Genomic DNA, 14,847 nt, shown 5'->3' with positions numbered 1-14,847 from the left:
AGACAAATTTATCGTTACCAAAGGGGAAACATGATGGAGAGGGATAAATCAGGAGTTTGGGATTAACTTGTGCAGAGTTAAAGTGAAAGTGTTAGTCACTCAGTTGTGTCTGACTCTGCTCTCCTATGGACTGTAGCCCACCAGGCTCCTCTGTCCTTGGGATTCTCCAGGCAAGGACACTGGAGTGGGTTGCCATTCCCTTCTCCAGGCGATTGTCCTGACCCAGGGATTGAGCCTGCAGCTCCTGCATTGCAGGCGGATTCTTTACTGTCTGAGCTACCAGACAAATCACTATATAGAGATAGATAACCAACTAGAACCTACTGTATAGCACAGGGAACTCTACTCAATATTCCACACTAACCTATATGGGTAAGAATCTGAAAATGAATATATGTATGTGTATAATTGAATCACTAAGCTCTACACCTGAAACTAACAGAACAATGTAAATCAACTATATTCCAGTAACACTGAACAAAAAAAAAAAAACAGATTTAGCTCAATGGGAAGAATTTGGCAGTATCTAGCAAAACATTATATGTGTTTACCCTTTGACGGTTCTGATTGTTGCTTCCTGACCTGCAGGTTCCTCAAGAGGCAGGGCAGGTGGTCTGGTATTCCCATCTCTTTCAGAATTTTCCACAGTTTATTGTGATCCACACAGTTAAAGGCTTTGGCATAGTCAATGAAGCAGAAATAGATGTTTTTCTAGAACTCTCTTGCTTTCTCCATGATTCATCGGGTGTTGGCAATTTGATCTCTGGTGCCTCTGCCTTTTCTAAAACTTGCTTGAACATCTGGGAGTTCACGGTTCACATATTGCTGAAGCCTGGCTTGGAGAATTTTGAGCATGACTTTACTAGCGTGTGAGATGAGTGCAATTGTGTGGCAGTTTGAGCATTCTTTGGCATTGCCTTTCTTTGGGATTGGAATGAAGACTGACCTTTTCCAGTCCTGTGGCCACTGCTGAGTTTTCCAAATTTGCTGGCATATTGAGTGCAGCACTTTCACAGCATCATCTTTCAAGATTTGAAATAGCTCCACTGGAATTCCATCACCTCCACTAGCTTTGTTCGTAGTGATGCTTTCTAAGGCCCACTTGACTTCACATTCCAAGATGTCTGGCTCTAGGTCAGTTTGGCCACCTCATGAGACGAGTTGACTCACTGGAAAAGACTCTGATGCTGGGAAGGATTGGGGGCGGGAGGAGAAGGGGACGACAGAGAATGAGATGGCTGGATGGCATCACCGACTCGATGGACATGAGTTTGAGTGAACTCCGGGAGTTAGTGATGGACAGGGAGGCCTGGCGTGCTGTGATTTATGGGGTTGCAAAGAGTCAGACATGACTGAGCGACTGAACTGAACTGGACTGAACTGAACCCTTTGACAATAAGACACCATTTTAGGGATTTACCCTTAAGATACACTTCCAAAAATAAGATTAAAAGACATACTCCACATACAAGAGATTATATAAATAACTGTTCACCACAAAATGAAATAACCATACAGCTTTCACAAAACCATGAAGTAAATTTCTGTGAACTCATATATAGTGGTAACCCTAACCCTAATTTCAAGGATAGGCTCTTTAAGTGGAAAACAAAATAAGCTTAATAAATATCTATAATTCACTTCTTTTTTGGATGAGAATGAATGAGAAGGAATAGTTAATAGGTATTGTCTAAATTTTGAAAAATAAATATAGGAGGTGAAATCCTGAAGCTAATGAAACTAACAGCTGGCTGAGGGTGGGTGACCATGGCACAGAAATGGACAAGAAAACACAGGTTCCTGAGAAAAATGCTGATTCCAGGGCTAAGGCAGGAAAAGAATAAGCCACAAAAGCCTTCTTGTCACAGAAAATGAGGAATTTATTTTAAAAGTTATAGGAATATATCGAAAGTATCCCGGAGCCAGCCTGAATAGGCCCCAGAGGCCACATGAGGGATGGTTTGGGCAGGAACATGAATAAGAACATAACACATTGCAAAAAAAAAAGGAAGCCAATGTCTCTATTTTTGTTAAATAAGCATAGTTACAAAGAGAGGAAAAAGAAAATCTCTTCCTGTGGATAAATATCCATGAGCAAATATTGAAAAACATTACAGATTAAGGGGGGGTTCAGGATGGGGGTGACATGTGCACCTGTGGCTGATTCCTGTCAAGGTCTGGAATAAACCACACTATTGCAAAGTAATTATCCTCCAACTAAAATAAAGCAATTAATCTTTTAAAAGGACAAAAAATGTACTGCTTTTCACCTATCAGTAATAACAGAAATAATCAATGGGTGCTAATAATATTAATGGATTTATGCAGAACTCGATATTCGCACCCTCATCATTTCCCCCACAGACTACTTATGAGAAAGAACTTGCACAGTGAGTGAGCCTGAGAGATACCCCTCGGCAAGGTGATCAAGCCACGTGTCACCAAACAGGGGAAGAAACCGACAGCGTATTCTGTACAGAGGACACAAATCACCTTTGGAGCGTGTCCAGCAGAAGTATTTCTCCTCAATCAATTCACTGAGAACATTAGATGAATCCATATTGAGGTGCTTTCTTCCAATTTGGAACCATTTGAGTCTAACTATTTTCAGATATTGCTAAAATTCTGTCGAGATGGTTCTCCCTCACTTCAATTAGTTGTAATAAATTTAATTTTGATTTATTAGCAACACTTCCCTATAGCTCAGGTAAAGAATCTGCCTCAACGCAGGAAACTCAGGTTTGATTCCTGGGTTGGGAAGATCCCCTGGAGAAGGAAATGGCAATCCCCTCCAGTATTCTTATTCTGGGAAATCCCATGGACAGAGAAGCCTAATGGTCTACAGCCCATGGGGTCACAAGAGCCACACACAACTTAGTGATGAAACCACAACCACCATCACAAACCTTTACTTTTATTAACAGACTAAGGGATGTGAGAGTTGGACTGTGAAGAAAGCTGATCGCTGAAGAATTGATGCTTTTGAACTGTGGTGCTGGAGAAGACTCTTGAGAGTCCCTTGGACTGCAAGGAGGTACAGCCAGTCCATTCTAAAGGAGATCAGTCCTGGGTGTTCATTGGAAGGACTGATGCTAAAGCTGAAACTCCAATACTTTGGCCACCTGATGTGGAGAGCTGACTCACTGGAAAAGACCCTGATGCTGGGAGGGATTGAGGGGAGGAGGAGACGGGGACGACAGAGGATGAGATGGCTGGGTGGCATCACCGACTCAATGGACATGGGTTTAGGTGGACTCCAGGAGTTGGTGATGGACAGGGAGGCCTGGCTGCTGTGATTCATGGGGTCGCAAAGAGTTGGACACGACTGAGCGACTGAGCTGAACTGAAGGGGAGTAACAGTTGAATGCAGCGTGTTGTTCCTAGTGTACTCAGGGACATAAAATATATCAAGAATTCTTTTGGACTAATGGAGGAATTTGAATATAGACTATACTATCAAATAATTATTGTCTTCGAAGTTAAATGTCCTGCTTGGGATAATTTTATTTAGGGAATGCTGAAGAATATTCATGTTTTTTGAAGGTCCATGATGAAGTACTGGATAAAGACAAAGCATGATAAAATGTTATCCTTTGGTGCATGTACTATTCTTGCAATTCTTATATAGGTTTAAATTTTTTAAAATAAAAAATGGAAAAAATCAGTGCAGAGAACTAGATAGCAATATAAATACAATTATACTTTAAAAGTTGTGTTTTGAATTTCCTTAAAAAATTTGATTTCTAATATTTTAGCTTTGTTTACTTTTCCTTTTTTGTTTAAATTATTTCTATATTAATTGGAAATTTTAAATATATTTCTCACTTCTCAAAAGTGATTTTAAAACTCTGGCATCTCAGCTCAAAAGTGATTTTTATGTAGTCTTGAAAAAAGTCCCATAGCTATTTTTTGAGTTCTTTGAATTCATTAATGAGATATTGTTACTTCATTAACAGCAGAACCAAAATATTTCCAGCTTAGCATATGTTAAACCACTAATGAGGCCATATGCGCGCTGCTACATGCAAAATAGGTAAGAAGCACCTACTGTATAGCACAGGAAAAGCTGCCCAATATTCTGGAAAAACAATCTAAACAAGAGTGGATACATGTATGCGTGTAACTGATTCATTCAGCTGCACATCTGGCACTATATAACATTGCAAATCAACTGTACTCAAATAAAATCTTTTTAAAAATCATGAGAAATGGTCTTTGACCAACATGTAAAAGTATCACTTTTAAGCATCAGCAAGTCTTTCTTTTACTTACCCTGTATGACTCACTTAAAGGATAAATTGCACACACCCTCTGCTTCCTGCTGATTAGAAGTTGCTTCTAGCACAAAGCACACGAGAAAAATCACAAACGTTTCCCAGAAACCCACAGAGCAATATTGTCCCAACTTTGCAGACATTACCAAACACATCTATCTGAAACACAGGTACCTGGAATGGATGTCAGAAGACACCGCAAATTTTGAATTAACATGATTTCATCTTTTTCCTTCTTTATGGAAACTGCTCACCTCTGAGGTGATCAGTTGCAGAGCCTAGCTACCAAGATCATTTAAGCAAAACGAATATCCAGTTACCTGCTGCTAAGGCGCTTCAGTCGTGTCTGACTCTGTGTGACCCCGTGGACCCACAGGTTCCTCTGTCCATGGGATTCTCCAGGCAAGAAGACTGGAGTGGGTTTCCATGCCCTCCTCCAGGGGATCTTCCCCACCCAGGGATCGAACCTGCATCTCTTATATCTCTTGCATTGACGGGCAGGTTCTTTACCACTAGCGCTACCTCTGCTGCTGCTGCTGCTAACTCACTTCAGTCGTGTCCGACTCTGTGTGACCCCATAGACAGAAGCCCACCAGGCTCCCCCATCCCTGGGATTCTCCAGGCAGGAACACTGGAGTGGGTTGCCATTTCCTTCTCCAATGTGTGAAAGTGAAAGTGAAGTCGCTCAGTCGTGTCTGACCCTTAGCAACCGCACAGACTGCAGCCTACCAGGCTCCTCCATCCATGGGATTTTCTAGGCAAGAGTACTGGAGTGGCTTGCCATTGCCTTCTCCGAGCGCTACCTCAGAAGCCCAAAAATATCCAGTTAGATCTGTGAATTTTTGTGCTAAGGAGGTTTACGTAGAAACATAGAGATTGGTTTGTGTTCTGCGGAGGCAGTGTGAGGACAGAAGGTTCTGGAGCTTTCGTCACGATCACAGAAAGGACCCACAGGTATTGTTTGGCTACAAGAAACCTGACCCAGGGTGCTATAAAAAGCCAACCGACAGAAAACCTAGAGTCAATGCTAAGAGTAAGCAGTGCAAGAAGCAGAAAGAGTGAACAAACCAGATTAAGAAATACATCTGTATCTTCTGAGTATTTCAAAACTAATACTTTATGAGTTTCGTGACCTCATTAAAAAAAGAAATTAGAAAACAGAAAAGATTCAGCAGATGATGGCATGGAGTTTGTAAAAATATTCTGCAAATGTAGTTGTCTCATGTCTGTGAGGGTTCCCAGGTGGCACAGTGATAAAGAATCTGCCTGCCAATGCAGGAGATACAAGAGATGCCGGTTCAATCCCAGGTCAAGAAGGTCCCCTGGAATAGGAAACGGCGGCATACTCCAGTATTTCTTGCCTGGAAAATCCCATGGACAGAGGAGCCTGGCAGGCTTTTTAGTTTCATGTCCAAATTCCCCTATCACAAGTGGTTTTATCAAATATTGCTTTTACCCTCACAATTAACAAAGTACTACCATTATAAGATTTACGTTTATATTTCTCTATTAGTAATGAAGTAATCTCTGAAAATGAGATTAGGACGGGGGAGCCTGGTGGGCTTCCGTCTATGGGGTCACACAGAGTCAGACACGACTGAGGTGACTTAGCAGCAGCAGCAGCAGCAATAGAGAATATGATATCTGCAAAGTTTTAAATGCCACTAGTGGAGGTGATGGAATTCCAGCTGATCTATTTCAAATCCTGAAAGATGATGCTGTGAAAGTGCTGCACTCAATATGCCAGCAAATTTGGAAAACTCAGCAGTGGCCACAGGACTGGAAAAGGTCAGTCTTCATTCCAATCCCAAAGAAAGGCAATGCCAAAGAATGCTCAAACTACCACACAATAGCACTCATCTCACACACTAGTAAAGTCATGCTCAAAATTCTCCAAGCCAGGCTTCAGCAATATGTGAACCGTGAACTCCCAGATGTTCAAGCAGGTTTTAGAAAAGGCAGAGGCACCAGAGATCAAATTGCCAACATCCGCTGGATCATGGAGAAAGCAAGAGAGTTCCAGAAAAACATCTATTTCTGCTTCATTGACTATGCCAAAGCCTTTGACTGTGTGGATCACATTAAACTGTGGAACATTCTTAAAGAGATGGGAATCCCAGACCACCTGACCTGCCTCTTGAGAAACCGTATGCAGGTCAGGAAGCAACAGTCAGAACGGGCCATGGAACAACAGACTGGTTCCAAATAGGAAAAGGAGTGCGTCAAGGCTGTATATTGTCACCTTGCTTATTTAACTTATATGCAGAGTACATCATGAGGAACGCTGGGCTGGAAGAAGCACAAGCTGGAATCAAGATTGCCGGGAGAAATATCAATAACCTCAGATATGCAGATGACACTACCCTTGTGGCAGAAAGTGAAGAGGAACTCAAAAGCCTCTTGATGAAAGTGAAAGAGGAGACTGAAAAGATTGGCTTGAAGCTCAACATTCAGAAAACAAAGATCATGGCATCTGGTCCCATCACTTCACGGGAAATAGATGGAAAAACAGTGGAAACAGTGTCAGACTTTGTTTTTTTGGGCTCCAAAATCACTGCAGATGCTGATTGCAGCCATGAAATTAAAAGACACTTACTCCTTGGAAGGAAAGTTATGATCAACCTTGGTAATATATTAAAAAGCAGAGACATTACTTTGCCAACCAAGGTCCGTCTAGTCAAGGCTATGGTTTTTCCCGTGGTCATGTATGGATGTGAGAGTTGGACTGTGAAGACAGCTGATCGCTGAAGAATTGATGCTTTTGAACTGTGGTGTTGGAGAAGACTCTTGAGAGTCCCTTGTACCGCAAGGAGATCCAACCAGTCCATTCTAAGGGAGATCGATCCTGGGTGTTCTTTGGAAGGACTGATGCTAAAGCTGAAACTGCAATACTTTGGCCACCTCATGCGTCGAGTTGACTCCTGGAAAAGACTCTGATGCTGGGAAAGGTTGGGGGCGGGAGGAGAAGGGGACGACCGAGAATGAGATGGCTGGATGGCATCACCGACTCTGTGGACATGAGTTTGAGTGAACTCCGGGAGTTGGTGATGGACAGGGAGGCCTGGCGTGCTGTGATTCATGGGGTCACGGAGAGTCGGACACGACTGAGCGACTGAACTGAACTGAACTGAATCAGCATCTGCAGTGATTTTGGAGCCCCCAAAAATAAAGTCTGACACTGTTTCCACTGTTCCCCATCTATATCCCATGAGGTGATGGGACCGGATGATCTCAGTTCTCTGAATGTTGAACTTTAAGCCAACTTTTTCACTGTCCTCTTTATTCACCTTTAAATCCTCGGCTTCAGACTTAATGCTGGCCCCGTGATAAAATAAATGTTTTATGAATTAATAATTCCATCTTTTTCAAATAATTTTACTGGAGTATAGCTTATTTATAATATTGTGTCAGTTTCAAGTATATAGTAAAGTGATTCAGTTATGCATATATTAGTATATATATATATTATTTTTCAGATTATTTTCCATTCAGTTCAGTTCAGTTGCTCAGTCGTGTCCGACTCTCTGTGACCCCATGAATCACAGCACGCCAGGCCTCCCTGTCCATCACCAACTCCCGGAGTTCACTCAAACTCATGTCCATCGAGTCGGTGATGCCATCCAGCCATCTCATTCTCTGTCGTCCCCTTCTTCTCCTGCCTCCAGTCCCTCCCAGCATCAGAGTCTTTTCCAGTGAGTCAACTCTTTGCATGAAGTGGCCAAATTATTGGAGTTTCAGCTTTAGCATCAGTCCTTCCAATGAACACCCAGGATTGATTTCTGCTAGAATGGACTGGTTGGATCTCCTTGCAGTCCAAGGAACTCTCAAGAGTCTTCTCCAACACCACAGTTCAAAAGCATCAATTCTTCAGAGATCAGCTTTCTTCACAGTCCAATTCTCACATCCATACATGACCACTGGAAAAACCATAGCCTTGACTAGACGGGCCTTTGTTGGCAAATACAACATATTGAATATAGCTCCCTGTGTTATGCAGTAAATCCTTTTTTTTTCTCTATTATATAGAATAGTGTAAATCTCCTAATCCCATGTGAAAGTGAAAGTGAAGTAGCTCAGTCATGTCTGACTCTTTGCAACCCCATGTACTGTAGCTTACCAGGCTCCTTCCTCCATGAGATTCTCCAGGCAAGAGTACTGGAGTGGGTTGCCATTTCCTTCTCCAGGGTATCTTCCTGACTCAGGGATTGAACCCAGGTCTCTAGCATTGCAGGCAGATGCTTTAACCTCTGAGCCATCCCATACTCCTAATTTAATCCCTCACCTAGAGATTATCATACAAATTGAATAAATCAGACAGAGAAAGACAAATATTCCATATATTTTATAATAATCTCTACATTCTTTGAAGCCCACTAAAGCAGAATATTCCTAACCTCCTCTGGTTTGGTACTGGTCCATTCAAATAATTTTTGCTCAGTTGAACTCTTTAAATTTTTGATATGTCCCAGTTTATCTTTTAACAGTTCTGGTGTCAGAAGAGTTAACAAAAGGAAACCTTTGAAAGCCCCCAGGAGTAACATATACATATAGACATATATAAACCTGCAAACAGATGCAGAGATCTTATAGCTCTTTTTTTAAAAAAAATTTAGCCTTGAGACAAGTTCAATAATGCAAACATCACTTAATCATAAGAGAAAAGTTGGATCCAAATTCCTTCTGGTGAATAAAATAAGGTTACCTGATCAGATAGCTAAAGTTGCTACACATATCTGTAGGGAATACTTCTGGAGATCATCAAAAACAGAAAATCCTTGATTTGTAATATCACCAAGATCATCATGACACCTATTTAAAATTCAAAAATAAATAGTTCCCTGCAATGATAAAGACCTAGAGAACAATTGTATTTATAGGAATAAAAGTTAATGTAAGAGAGACAGATTAATAAGGCTAATAATATTCCAGTGGTCATGATCATAATGCACGTTGAAAATAAATACAGTATGACAGGATTTTTCTAATATTTTTCTTTCTGCTTTATAATTTTTTTAAATTACATAACTTTTTTAAAACAAAATCTCATAGTTTTCTTAAAATTAAGGTAGGTTAGGAAGATATAACTTAAAGGAAGAAAAAGAGTCACATTCTATAGTAGATTAAATGTAAAATGCAATAAACTTACCACATGTAAAACTTTTAAATAATTGCTTGCCCTGTTACTCCAAAAATGCAGTCTCATAAACTGGGCTGAAGAACTGAACAATATTGTTGCAGAAATTTGAAAATGATGCACAGAATTACAATTACACATATCTTCAAACAGAAGATATTTGTCTGGAAATTAGAAGTAATATTAGAAGGTAAATAATGAAAATAAAGTGGTGCACTTTAACTAATTAACTAAAATTTGCCATAATTTTTAAATATTTATTTATTTATGTTGCATGCAAGAGATGAATAACAGAAAATGTAAAAGAAATAAACCAAATCTGGGTTTTGTTAGTTATAGTTTAGAAAAATATAGTGAATCTCTCATTTTAGTTGTGAATACTGATTTTGGTATGAATTTGATCATATTCAAACTTTTCCACCCATTGATTCTGCAAAGATTATAACTAACATTAGTGCACTGCCATTGAAATGTATTGAATTTCATATATTTTAATACTTCAAACTATGTTTTCAAGCCTAGTGCAACATTTTAACTAGAATAGCAATCATTTGAGTACAGAGGCATTGTTGATCTTGTTTAGTTCTTTATTCCTAACTCTTAGAGTAGGGACTCTGTCTGTATATGGTAGATACTCATTAAATATATGCTTAACAAAGGACTGCTTGGGGTCTTTCTTATGGAAAGGTGTGTGAGATTATTTCTTTTCTGGAGACATAAATGCCACAGAGTTATTGAATTCATCTGACTTAGATTTTTAAAGCAAGATCAAATGAGATTTCTAAAATGAGAATGAGAACAATCATTATAACCATCAACTATGAGAAGTGATCACTAAGGGAAAAGTTTGTAGAGTTTAGTCCTATTTCAGTCAAGCAGAAAATATTGCATTTACTTTAAATAAGAAAAAATAGAAATCCTGAGAGGCTAAGAAACTTACCCCAGGTCACAGGGTACACAAAGATAAAAGCAAGAAATCACATCCAAACCTGTTTGCTTTTTATACTCTATCGTATTCTTTCTCACTTTGGTATGTGTTAGTCATTCCATCATGTACGACTCCTGACTCCGAGACCAGATGGACCGTGTCCCTCCAGGCTCCTCTGTCCACGGAATTCTCCAAGCAAAAATACTGGGTGGGTTGCCATTCTCTTCTCCAGGGTATCTTCCCGGCCCAGGAATTGAATCTGGTCTTCTGCATTGCAGGCAGATTCTTTACTGTCTGAGCCACCAGGGAAACCCTGGCTCAGACAGTAAATATTTGGTATATTTATCACCAATAATATTTACATGATTGCATAGTATTAATAGATATATTAATGGTTGATTATTCAATTCTAACACTGCTGAAGAGCTATATTTTAACTTCACTTTCTTTAAATTTTAATAAAAAATGCTTCAAACATATCATAAATATAACAGAATCAATATCAAGCTTCAACACTACTTGGAATTTTTCTGTAATGGTTTCATCTATTCTCCTGTTCCTCTTTTATAATTGTCTGCTGCTATATTTTAAAACAAATTCTAGACATTATGACATTTCTTTTGCCCTTTCTTCTCTAAATGTCTCCAATAATACCTAAATAGAAATAAATATAGACCCTTTATTCATAACCATATGACATTTTCACACCTAAAATTAAAAAAGTCTTACTATTATTTAACGTCCAGTCTATTTTCAAATCCTCCCTATTATCAAAGAAATCTTTAGACAGTTGGAATACCCAAATCAGGCCCTAAACAAAGCGTGCTGACTGCATTTGATTGTTCTCGCTCCCAAATTCTCTCAGACAGAGCAGGCTCATCTTGCCTTTGCTGCTGCTGCTTCAGTTGTGTCCGACTCTGTGTGACCCCACAGACGGCAGCCCACCAGGCTCCCCCGTCCCTGGGACTCTCCAAGCAAGAACACTGGAGTGGGTTGCCGTTTCCTCCTCCAATGTATGAAAGGAAAAATGAAAGTGAGGTCGCTCAGTCGTGTCCGACTCTTAGCGACCCCACGGACTGCAGCCTACCAGGCTCCTCCGTCCATGGGATTTTCCAGGCGAGAGTACTGGAGTGGGTTGTCATTGCCTTCTCCCCGTCTTGCCTTTAGGCTTCATATAGTCTGTTGATGAGAACTCAGAAGGAAAGGCTTATACAGATTCAAGTTCATTTTTCTGTGGGCAGAGTGAAACAAAGACGATCTCAAGGCTGGGGCTTTGTACGTCATATCACATCACATCATCGTCACATAAAGTCCGGCTAATATTGACCAGTCTGTTGATTAGAGAAAGAAATAGAGAAATGAAACAAAATACTTTGTATGTAATATTTTCTTGAAAAAGTACTTATTCACTACCCTGAAAATTGATTATTAAATAGAAAAAAATAAAATATTTACCCCCAATATAAATAAACTATATTTAAGGGCATGACCTATGTTGAATGGATGAGGAAGAGTTATTCTACAAAATCACTGGACGAGGCCACTGGTAAGACGTATCTGGTTAATAACAGGTTTTCGGCACATATCCCCTCATAAATATTTTCAATATTTCATATCCATCAAGCTCATGGATTAAGTTCTTCCACAGTCTATAGACCTTCATAAAAAGCAATTAACTTGAAATTTTGGAAAAATTTACCACGAAGATATTCGAAATTAAATATTTAATCTAATTTCTTATATCACTTCCAGCATTGGATCTTAGATATATGCAACTGAACATATACATGTATTAATTTTGAACGATCATATACACCAGCCTATAAAGTTTTCGGATATCAGTTTACAACAAATATCATTATAAAGTTAGATATCTGAAGTAAAGCTAAAGCTATGTGTCTGAAAAAAGTAACTTCCAGCAGTAGAAACAAAATGTAGAATGTAACCTTTTGTCTGACAATTATTGCTTTAATTGCAACATCAGTCTCCTGCCAGAAATTCAAAAGCTGCATTTTTACACACATGCAAGCATGTCACTTTATCACATAATACTCCTATAGAGTAATAGAGATATTCAGAAACAAGATAGATTCATTTCAAATCAAAATAGTTCTTAATGAATATACATGCAGCCTAAATATCTGTGACTTGTATTTGTGTCTCTCTTAGTCTAATTCAATTTTATATACAAATTTCCGTTTTCAAGAACAGATGCCAACAACTTTTGCGGTGTACAATCCCTTAAAGAGCATGCTTATACTTAATATCCTCGTATTAAATTCACCATCTATAGATTATATCTAAATCCCATCAAAAAGAGTAGCATCTGTATGTGAAAAAGGGTTTATTTAGATTCATAAGAAAAGCTTGAAGTCTTCAATTTTAAACTCAGTTTGTTAGATTTCTTTCTATGCAGAAATGCCACAGGCTCCCTGAGGCAGGAACTGTTTCTAACTCATCATGAATCTCCAGGGCTTGGTACAGCGGAAGGATGTAATATATATTTGTTGAATAAATGCATTTTAACATAGAAAAATTTCTTACTTGTCTGTGAAGATTGAAATTATGTATTAACCTTTCTTGCCTTTTGGATATAAATATTTAAGCCAGGGCTCTTTTGATTTTGTCATTGTGCAAGTCTAGCCTATCCAACGAAGACAGAGCTTTCAGTCCGACATGGCTGAGCTGCCTGTTCTTAGAATAGACTTTTGAAGGGAATTAAGTGTAAGTTACGCCCAAACCATCAAGGATGTGATGATTGGACAGTGACAATTTTTGCACAGATCATATGTTCACACTGTCCTTGCTTTACTTTGTCAACGTAAAATCAAATATCTATTCCTACAGTTTTTTATTTATATTAATTCTACTCTATTATTAGCCAAGTAAGAAACGGAGTGCTTATTATTTTTTGTAGGTTTTAATGAGGCTTAACATCATTTTGTATGAATAAGCTATTTCATTTTTTCTTTATATGTATTGTTATTTATATTTTTAATTCATAGAATTGTCTAGTAATTTTAGGAATTATTCAATTTATTTCCCTATATTTTCTATTTATAAAATCTGACACCTGAAATTACTTCCATACAATAACTCAATCTCTTCTTTCAAATTTATGTCCTGTCTTCCTTTGATTTTATTTTAAAAATATTAAAGAATAATCATCAAGTTGTTTCCAGACTCCATGTGCTTCTGATTCACTATTAAGTAAAATATAGATTTTTGGCTAAATACCTATTATTTAAATATCCTGTTATTTTTCTAAGAATTTTTATCTTTAAATCATAAGAAATTAATGAAAGTTTGTGTTATCTTGTTAGATGATACATTATAATATGTATTTTTATCTCTTAAAGTGATCCGTATATGTGTCTGTATCTGTGTATGTATCCTTTATATTTTAGACAAATGAGCTATATTTGAATTTTCCTGGGATAAACTGCTAGGCTGAGATGGCTGACTTCTTTTAGGAATAATTTACTTTTCTTGTATTTAGGAACTTCTCACTTAAATTCAGTAAAAAAGCAGACACATTTTGTGTGTGTGTTTGTGTTTGTCCTGGCTGCCAGATTTAAGTTAGAAGTATATTTTTTATAATAAGGAAGACATATTCTACAAGGTCAGCGGAAAACAGGGCTATTCTTAAGGATTGCCCTCGTGTCACTGTTTTCCTGGATACTTCAAGTCTTTTTTCAAATACGAAGTGAAAGTCTCGTTTGACGTTCATAGCTCCAAGGCCCAGTGTCCAGTGGAAGTGGTTACCTAGTGTATATGTCCAGGATTTGATCTTTTGCCTGGGCCTAACTCCCTGACCGGAAGCAGCCAGTGTTTTCCTTGCAATGCTGATAACCGGGTCGGGGCTGTCTGAGTCGTCAGGCCGCGGGGCGGGGCTCGGGAACAAGGCCGCGGACCTCCGGCTTTGCAGGCCCCGAGCCGCGTCCTCCGGGGGAGTGCGGCGGCCCAGGCAGAGCAGGAAGAGGCCACAGAGGCCGCGCCGGAGCCAGCGCGGCGGGGGAGCCGCCAGGGTGACGACCCCGGGAGAGCTGCGCGGAGACAAATGCTGACGGGGACCGGGGCTGCAGGCTCCAGAGAGAGAGAGCGCCCGTCAGCCGCGCCGCGCAGGGCTGCAGGCCAGTCTGACGCCGCGCCTCCGCGCCTCCGGGCCCCGCTGCCGCGCCCCTCGCAGGCCGCGGGCCCCCGGCAGCTCGAGCACCGCAGCCGGCTTCCCCCGCTCTCCCCGCGGCGGGGACGCGGCCTTCCCGCGGAGCCCGCGATGCAGCGCGCGGCCGCCGGGGCCTCCGAGCCAGCGCCGCTGCGCCCCGTGCCCGGCGGCGGTGACCCAGCCGTCACATCCCAGAGCACGGGCGGGAGCCAGGGGCTGCGGGCAGAGAGCCGCCCCGCAGCTCGGCTGACTCACTGCCCCGCAGCGGTGAAGCGGTGTTTGACGGGTGCATCATGAGGGACGCTGGGCTGCAGGAAGCACAAGCTGGAATCAAGATTGCCGGCAG

This window comes from Moschus berezovskii, chromosome 16 (genome assembly GCF_049115385.1).
Source record: "Moschus berezovskii isolate FMDL1 chromosome 16, NW_MosBer_1.0, whole genome shotgun sequence".
Taxonomy (NCBI): domain Eukaryota; kingdom Metazoa; phylum Chordata; class Mammalia; order Artiodactyla; family Moschidae; genus Moschus; species Moschus berezovskii.
This window is presented reverse-complemented; position numbering follows the sequence as displayed.